A 10,039-nucleotide genomic window follows, 5' to 3' on the forward strand; every position below is an offset into this window, starting at 1 on the left:
ATCTTGATTCCAGCTTGTGCTTCATCCAGCCTGGCATTTCGCATGATGTACTCTGCATATAAGTTAAATAAGCAGGGTGACGATATACAGCCTTGACATACTCCTTTCCCAATTTGGAACCAGCCCGTTGTTCCATGTCCAGTTCTAACTGTTGCCTCTTGATCTGCACACAGGTTTTGCAGGAGGCAGGTCAGGTGGTCTGGTATTCCCACCTCTAAGAATTTTCCACAGTTTGTTGTGATCCACACAGTCAAAGGCTTTAGCATAATCAATGAAGTAGAAATAGATGTTTTTCTGGAATTCTCTTGCTTTGTCTATGATCCAATGGATGTTGGCAACCATACCATTAATGCCTTATAATTATGGTTTTGTCTAATATTTATAACCCTTTTCCTCCCCCACTCCCACTGTATTAATTGTGTTTTTTATTTTCTGTATCTTATGATGTTTTGACATCCTAAAAATCTTGCTGACTAAAGGCAGACTGACCTCCCAGGTCTAGCTAGTTTCTAAAGATAACAAACAGCTTGGACACACCTCTCATATGCAAGCCAACCACCCCCTTTATCTAACTCTCACACACAGAGCCACTACTTCCCCTGCCCTGTGTCATCTCAGGGTCAGGTACCAGGCAATGAGAGAACACCCCAATGGTCCGAAGACCCCCATTTATTGTTCAGATCAGCCAGTCCCAAGCTGTTTGTCCTGGGCCAGGAAGATCCCCTGGAGAAGGAAATGGCCACTCTCCAGTATTCTCGCCTGGAAAATTCCATGGACAAAGGAGCCTGGCAGGCTATAGTCCATGGGGTCACAAAGAGTCAGATGTGACTGAGCAACTAACACTTTCACTTCACTTTTCAAGCTGTTTACTCTGCCCTGCCCAATGCAAACTCAGATAAAATCTCTGGCCTAAATTTGCCTCTTGCTCCTGCTTCTGCCTCCTGACCCAAACCTGATGCTTCCACGGGGACCCTTCATGGCATGGTGTGCCTCTTTCTCTAGGGAAATGTAATTAAAAAAAAGAAAAACTTCTTTCCATGGCATTGACCTTGCCATGGTGTCACTCAGTCACCTCCATAAACTGAAATCCTACAGTACGAATGAGAGACCCACCCAGCAAAAACCCAAACTGAAGCAAACAAACAAAAAAACCCTTGTGCTTACATGTCTTACTTCCAAACTATTTGTGCACATATTTAGACCATTTACTGAATTAGATTCAGGTCAGTTATTCCCTGTCTGTCTCTCTCATTCTTAATCGCTCAGTCGTGTCTGACTCTTTGTGACCCCATGAACTGTAGCCTGCCAGGCTCTTCTGTCCTTGGAGATTCTCCAGGCAAGAATACTAGAGTCAGCTGCTACATACCAGTCTGTAAACTCTGTCTTTTACATCCTTATTACCCAGGGTCTAGTATGACATTCAATAAGTAGAAAGTTTAAATTCAGGTTGAATGGATAAAGACAGACCTCTCATTTCTATTTACAAGAGAACCGTACCTGTTGATACAGGTAAAGTTCATAAAGGCATTTGATCCTAATTCATGTTTGTCTCTCTTTCTCCCTGAAATGGGCTACTTGTTTTAAATCTAAAAGCTGGTAGGAGTTTCATGCATGCCCAGTCACTTCAATCATGTCCGACTGTTCGTAACCCTATGGACTGTAGCCTACCAGGCTCCTCTGTCCACGGGGTTTTCTGGGGAAGAATACTGGAGGAGGTTGCCATTTCCTCCTCCAGGGGATCTTTCCGACCCAGGGCTGGAACCTATGTCTCCTGCCTTGGCAGGCAGATTCTTTACCACTGAGCCATCTGGGAAGCCTAGTTGGAATTTCAAGTAGACTGTCTTTGCTTCTGCTATCCTATTGCATTTTCCTCCTTTTTAGACTTGGTCCAGTTATGACCTAATGAGAAGACCAAAAGTGTGAAGTTACTCTATCGTAGCTAGGATTAAGGTGAGGTAAGAGACATACTCACCTGGGACACAAGATTCAAGGGAGTATGAAAAAAAAAAAACCCTCTAATCAAGATGAGTAATATTTTAATGCAATATTTTTTTTAAAAATGCAAAACCCCCATGGTGAACAAAATAACAAAATCTTAGACAAAAATGGGATCCCACAATCCTGTGCAAGCTATATGGGACCCTAAGCCAAAAGGAAAAAAAAAATGTGCACTTAAATATATGTTTTTATGACTTTTCAAATGGTTATTGTTTTTTACTGGAAGGCCAGAAGGGAGCGTTCAGGTAGAGGACTTGCTTCCCCCATGTAGCAAAGCTAGAGCTCCTGCCATCCTTGGGTCAGGGATACCATCAGGTTGCCAGCCCCTTCTGTGATAGACCATACCTCCCCGGGGAAGTGACCTCAGCCCAGACTCCATTTTTCTCCCCAACATGGTAGGAAGCAGGTCGAGGAGGTTGAGGGGAGCAATGCAGGTGAGCAGTCCCCAGGAGAGCCCTTTTCTAGGCTGTTGGCTTCCTGTCACTGCCCTCCCCCCACCCACCATACCCCCAGTCATGGCTGGAAAGGTGTAGGAAGAAGGAGCTGGGACTTGGCTATCTGGGTCCCCTGGATTAAGGTCAAGGGTGAGGGCTCCATAGCCTTTGTGCCTGGGTGGGAGCGACAGTCCAAGTCTGCTAATGGTTTTGGAAGCTAGTCTCTAAAGGGCATGGAAGGATTTCACCAAAATAGCATTTATTTGCCATAAATATTCTTTCTTTTTTTTAAATTAAGTCTTTATTGAATTAGTTGCAATATTGCTTATGTTGTTTATGTCCTGGTTTCTTGGCCATAGGGCATATGGGATCTTAGCTCCCCTACCAGGGATCGAACCTGCACCCTCTGCATTGGAAGGCGAAGTGTTAACCACTGGACCAGCAGGGAAGTCTCTATTTGCCATTAATATTCTTGTGGTACATCAGAATGCACAAGATTCTGAAAGAAGAGTTCATACGTGGCATTAAAAAAGAAGAGATTTGTCTATTCTCTCAGGAAGAGAGAGAGATAATGCCTGAGAAATAAATACACTCACATGTTCTCTTTAAAAGCCCAGTGTCACCTTGGTTAGTGGCAAGTAGTTCTTAGTGCCCAATACCCTACCTCCTTACACATAGTTACACTTTAGCTTCATCACTCCCTTCATCACATCCTTCATCACTTCATCACTTCATTACTGTGGCTCAGACAGTAAAGAAACTGCCTGTAATATGGGAAACATGGGTTCAGTCCCTGGGTTGGGAGGATCCTCTGGAGAAGGGAATGGCTACCCACTCTAGGATTCTTGCCAGGAGAATTCAATGGACAGAGGAGCCTGACGGGCTACAGTCCATAGGGTTGCAAAGAGTCTGACACGACTGAACAACTCATACTTTGTTTTACTAGCTTCATTGTCTTCAAGGTTCCCATCAGCTGTTTCAGTAAGTCCTCCAGACATTCATTCATTCCTTATTACTTGCCAGGACCTAGGCTCAGGACTGTAGCAATCAAGACAGGGTGCTGTTCCTACTTGGATGCAATCACTCTTTAGAAGGTGAGAGATACACTTCCTGTTTGCTTGGGGAGAAGCAAATCCACATGGCCCTGAAGTCTCATTTTCTCCCTCGTTTTCAGGGTTTAGCAACTAGCTGCATCAGCAGATCTGAGTGTGCTGGGAGGCAGAACAGGCAGTTGCCAGACACTGAGTTTTAGAGGCTCTTGCTAAATGCTGTAAATGGTGGCCTCGCATGTCCCACGCGCCCCCACCAACCCCACCATATGTAAAGCATCATAGTTTAGGGTCCCTCTGTATTGACCACTCTCTGGGATGTGTCCAGTCTTCTGCCTCCCAGTGGGACAGTGAAAGCTGTGAACTGAGATGGGGAGGAAGATGGGAGTGGGCCTGGAAGTAGGGCATTTTTGTGTATTTTCCTCCTTTTCTCTGCTTGTAGACCCATACCAACATTCTGTATTTATACTGCATGGCCTGGGTAGTGTGTGTCCTGGGCCCATGAACAGTAGCTGCTGGAGGTAACCTGGAGGTCACACACTGCTTTGTCTCATGCTAAGTGTTTGCGGAAATGGCTCTGACCAATTGGGCCTCTCAGAAACAGGAAATGTTCTCAGGAAGTTCTCATGGGGTCCCGTCAGGTTGTAGGGCAGGCCTGGGACTGGACTATGCAAGCCTTGTTGTCAGCTCTTCTAGTGGTGGTGAGGCAGGCCTGGCATTGGGAGCCCAGGAGATGAGGGAGTGGGAAGACCAGGATGGAACTACCAGTCACCAGCTCCCCCAAACAAGTGCGCCATCCAGAAAAAAAAACAAAGCCGGGAGAAAGGCTGCTGGTGACTGGTGAAGAGGAGGCCTGCCTCTGTGGAGCTCAGGAAAATTCAAGAGTATGCTCATGCTTCAGGGCTGAAAGCAGGGAGAGGAATATAATTACAGGGTGGTAGGGAGATTAGGGGCTGCCACTTGCTCAGAAAGGCATCCAGCCTGATGAGCTGATGCAAAAATCTGGAATGGATTTAGCTGTTTCTGTGGTACAAACACAGGAAAACCCATGGCTAATAAAAACCTGGATTTAAACGTACGGTTCCAGCAGTCATATGAATGAGGTTCTGGGATTTGGTCCTCTGCTCCTCACATGGGCAAGACTTTCAATATTCCTGAATTTGCTAAAGCATACGTGTGTTGTTTTGTTTTGTCTGGAACACACTTCTTATTTTCTTGCAGCCTTTGTAATTAGTGTGAACTTTCTGGATGCACAGTGAATGGACCTGCCTATTGAACACATTTGAAGTGTCCCTTATTGGTGGCTTCTAAGGGTGAATGGTCTGTAATCCCAGAGTTTCCCAAGATTGCATCTTGGAAACAATGACTTCTCCCAGGATCAAAGAAAATGCAGTGTTCTCATACAAGATGTTATACAGTTCAGGGTGCCAGATAACGCCATCCACCAATTCAATAGCCTGTAGGCTGAGGGAGACATGGTGTTTGGACTCCTTCTGTGTCCTTTTGAGGCTTATACAGGTCAGCTTGTGCGCGGTTTTCCTATAGTGCCTGAAAGATATCATAAGAGTGGCTGAACCAGTGGGATGCTTGGTATGCAGGCTTGGATGGGCCGATACTTTTTTTTTAGGGGGTAGGGGATACTCTTCAGGAAGAAGGGAAAATTCAGCCTCTGATCTCTGCTCATCTCTGTGCCCTGAGAGGCTGACCTCTATGGACTCCTTCATCTGGGTTCCCTTGTCGTCTGGCTTCTGGTCAGCAACTGGGGAAAGGGGGAGAAAGGAGGAACTAGGATATTTAGTCTCCCCCAGCTGGAGTTTTGACTATAATTGTGTTTTTCTGTATATGCCCAAACTCATCAAAATGTATATAGTAAATATGTGAAACTTTTGGTATATATCAACTAAACGTCAATAGAGCTGTATAAGAGGGGGGAAAAAGAAAGGAAGAAATGGTCATGGGACCTTCCTGGGGGCTTCCTGTGTGGCTAGCAGCCATAGGAATGGAGGCGCAACCTCTGATTGGCCTATTTTGGAAACAACACTCTCTACACATAGGAATTTCTCTACAGCCTTTATACATCAGATAAGAACCACACTTGTGGAGGGGGCACCTGGGGCAAGAAGCCTGGAAAGTGATCCAGTCATCAGGGAAGCAGACCTTGTGCTGGAGGCCTCCTCCTACCTCCTTCAGACCCGTGGACTCACAGATGTCACGGTTCAATCTCACAACAGGTTGGACACTGTGGAAATGGGGCTCTACTTTCTCATCAGGACTTCCTTCTGTTGTCCAGCCTGAAACTAGCCCATTCTGGGAAAACGGGATGGTCACTGAAAGGAAAATGACTCTGCCACCTGATACTCTTACCTTGCACTGGGTCCTGAAACATCTGAACTAGAATATCCAGCCAGTTCTGCAGTGATATGAAGATGGTCCCTCTAACCAGGGCCCAAACCAGGTTCCTGATGCCTTAGCCAAATTTAGAAACAGGTGGCTGCCCACCCATTAAACTCAGAGAGGTCAACTTACTGTTCAGCCTAAGCAGTTAGCTCACTGGTGTCTTTTTGGCAAGACTAGCATATAATGGAAAAGCATGGTTCACTGATGAAATAGCTTGCTTCTGAGATGGGCAAACCCCATGGAATGCCACAGCCATAAATCACAGAGACCCACAGCACTAGGCATGCTAAACAGTGGGTTAAACTTCAGATGCCATTTTTGGCTGTCGAGCTGTCCACAGGCACCCTCTGTGGAAGAGCAACAAAATGTAGAGGAAAATAACCTACTTAAAAAGACTGATGAAGCATATACGGGCCTTCATGTCTATCTACATCAGCTCACTGAGTCTGTGACACTAATGACGCCACCAAAAGGATGGGGATACCCAACTGGAAATTCTTTCGACAAAAATAGAAGCTACTGTTACTGAAAAAAGCCTTGTGTTCTTTGCCCACTCTGTCTGTCTGTCCAGTGATGACCCGGTGGTCTCTGCAAGCCTGACCAGTTCAGCTGTCTTGGGCCATCTGTCAGTTGCTTGTGTAAGTCTTGTGTTTCATTTACATTGTGTTTCACTTGTGTAAGTTCTGTGTTTCCTTTCATTTACAATGAATCTGTGTTTCATTTACACTACGAGATGGTTTCTACAGTGGTCACATCCAGCTTAGTTTGCTCTTTTGTCCACTGAACATCCATCACCGACCAAACACACTGGACAGTTACTTTGTGAGCTGGTGTGCTGACACATACTGGCTGTCATTGATTGGCTCAGTTTCAGCAGCTTAGGGGCGGTCTGTGATTTGCTGACTTTCTGAAGTGCAGGGTGTTGCAGCGAGGCTGTCACCGATTGGTTGATTTGAAGAACACAAGTTATCTTGTGAATGTTCAGTGGGCAAGGGAACAAAGTTAATTAACTTGATTGCGGGACTCCTTCCGCAATGTATGAGTGTATCAAATCTTTGTGTCATACACTTAAAATAACTACAGTTTTGTCACTCATACCTCAAAAAGCTGAAAAAATAAAATAGGAAAGATAATAAAAATGAAAATACAAATATAAAATATGAATGCATCATATTTTACTTTAGTCTTCTATTATGAGAAATTTAGAAAATCTCCAAATTTGTTATAATAAATGGCATTTTGATAAATATCATTGTACATTCACTTTTGTGAATTGTTTCAATCATGCTCGTAGCATAAATCTTAGGTTTGGAATTGCTGGGTCAAATTTGCAAACTTTTTAATAGTTTGTCACATATTTCTAAAGGGCTCTCAAAATAGGTTATAGACAAAACCTTGAGTTCTAGATATAGAAGCAGCACAGACCCATATTCTCTGACCCAAATATAGTAAAATCAGAAACAAATAATAAATGTATATTCTCAAAGCCCCACCCAGTTGGCCTCAAAAAGCAAATAAATAAAAACATCCTTTAAAAACCTCATTAGTCAAAGAAATTAAAGCAGATGTTATGGAATTATTTGACAATAATGACAACCAGAAGGGCATATAATAATTTTTAAAATTTTTTCTGCCAAAACCTTACCTAGAAGCAAACTAAAAACCTTAAATATTTTCTGTATTAGACAAGGAAGGAAAATAGATATACAAATCATTCCACTCAAGTTGTAGAAGAACAAATACATTTAGGGAAGCCAGATATGTATAAATTAAGGAAAAGTCTAATAGAAGGAATTCAGTTCAGTTCAGTCGCTCAGTCATATCCGACTCTTTGCGACCCCGTGAACCGCAGCACACCAGGCCTCCCTGTCCATCGCCAACTCCCGGAGTCCACCCAAACCCATGTCCACTGAGTCAGTGATGCCATCCAACCATCTCATCCTCTGTCGTCCCCTTCTCCTCCTGCCCTCAATCTTTCCCAGCATCAGGGTCTTTTCAAATGAGTCAGCTCTTCACATCAGGTGGCCAAAGTATTGGAGTTTCAGCTTCAGCATCAGTCCTTCCAATGAATATTCAGGACTGATCTCCTTTAGGATGGACTGGTTGGATCTCCTTGCAGTCCAAGGGACTCTCAAGAGTCTTGCCCAACACCACAGTTCTTAGGAACAGAAAATAGTGGAATTGACATTTAGGTTCCATATCTCACTTTATGTATGTGTAACTGTTAGTGCATTTCTATGCGTGTGTATGCGTGTGTGTGTTCACATGTGCTCAAAGGAGCAAGGACACCATAAAACTTTACCACATTTTGCTAACAGTTCAGAAGATAAGAGAAACCTCACCCTAGTTGACACGTGCAGTGGGATTAACTGGGATGATGTCAGTGGCAGCAGAGCGTCATGAAGGCACAGATGTGGAAGTGACTAATCTAGTGGTGGGAAGGTCAGTGAAGAAAAGCATCCCACAGAATGCGACAGCTGAGCTGAACATCGTGGGATGGGTCGGATTTTGCCAAGTAAAATGCTTGCAGAGGGAAAATGGAGCCAGGGTGTGAAAATGTTCTCAAGGTGCCTGAAATTTTTCCATGCCTAATCAGTCTGAGACATTCATGGGATTATTAACTATGCAGCCTTATCATTTTTAATGATATGCTTTCTTTTAAAGCTGTGATTCTTTTGATTCAGGTAATCTATTTTTAGAGTCTGCTTTATATTACTAGTAATTATGGCAGAAAATGAACTTCATAGAGATTAAATGTCTTTACTTCTTATCTGTACTTAGCTGATGATGTTAGCATGCAGAGCTATATTCAAAACCTACTTTACTTGATGAAAAGGATATATTGCAAGGATTTAAGTGTGGTCAAGGAATAGAGCGTCTGTTAAATCATATGGAAATCTTTTCATTAATTTAAAATTTTTAGGAATTTACTCTAGGTTATCCCATGACTAAGTTCTAGTATTTTGTACACTAAGTATGCAACAGGAAAAATAAGCTATGTAAAACTTCTTTTCCCAGAAAGATATACTTTTTATTGTCCTTGTTGTTACGAGTATTTTCAAAACTCAGACATGATAAATTCAGTTGACTTACTTTTCGGGGAAAAGGAACAATGTTACCATGGTTGTATGTGTGTAAAATCAGGGAGAAAGCTGTAAAAAGATATACATTTTTTTAAAGTGACTGTTAATACTGCTTCCTTGGAGACAGATACAAGGATGGTGTGGAAAAGGTGAGTAAGGAAAATGAGAGGGAGTGAAGGGAGATAATTATTTTATTTTGTTTTATACATTTGTATTGTCTTGTTGTTAATACAATGCGAGTGCCCAGACATTTGGTCCAACATTATTCTGGATGTGTCTGTGAGGGTATTTCTGGATGAGATTAGCATCTGAATTGGTAGACTGAAACATCTATGAAATCCCCACAGCTAATGTCACACTTAACCGGGAAAGACTGAAAGCTTTTACCTGTAGTATCAGGAATAAGACAAATGTCTGCTCTCATCACTTATACTTAATATTTACTGAGGAGTCCAGTCAGGGCAATTAAACAAGAATAGGAATAAAAGACATCTAGGTTGGAAAGGAAGAAGTAAAACTGTATTTGCATTTGATATGATTTGTTTTGTAGAAAATCCTAAGGAATACACACACAGACAAATACTGTAGCTAATAAACAGTTTCAACAAAGTGGCAGAATACATGATCAAGACACAAAAATTCACTGCATCCCTATGCATTAGCAATGGACAATCCAAAATGAAAGATAAAACAATCCAATTTATAAGAGCATCAAAACTAATAAAATACATAGGAATAAATTTAACAAAAGTACAAGACTTGCATACTAAAAATTCTAAAACACCATCAAAAGATATTAGAGAAGACCTTAATAAGTAGAAACTTATTGTTAAGATGGAAGTTTTTCCCAAATTGATCTATAGAGTCAAGTCAATCTCTATCAAAATCCGAGATGGTTTCTTTGGAGAAATTGATAAGCTGATCCTAAAATTCATATGAAAATGCAAGTGACTCAGAATACCAATATAATCTTGAGAAAGAAAATAAGGTTGGAGGACTCACATATCCTGATTTCAAAACTTACTGGAAAACTACAGCAATCATGAGAATATAGAATAAGGAGAATTATATAAATCAA

This window comes from Bos taurus, chromosome 15 (genome assembly GCF_002263795.3).
Source record: "Bos taurus isolate L1 Dominette 01449 registration number 42190680 breed Hereford chromosome 15, ARS-UCD2.0, whole genome shotgun sequence".
NCBI lineage: Eukaryota > Metazoa > Chordata > Mammalia > Artiodactyla > Bovidae > Bos > Bos taurus.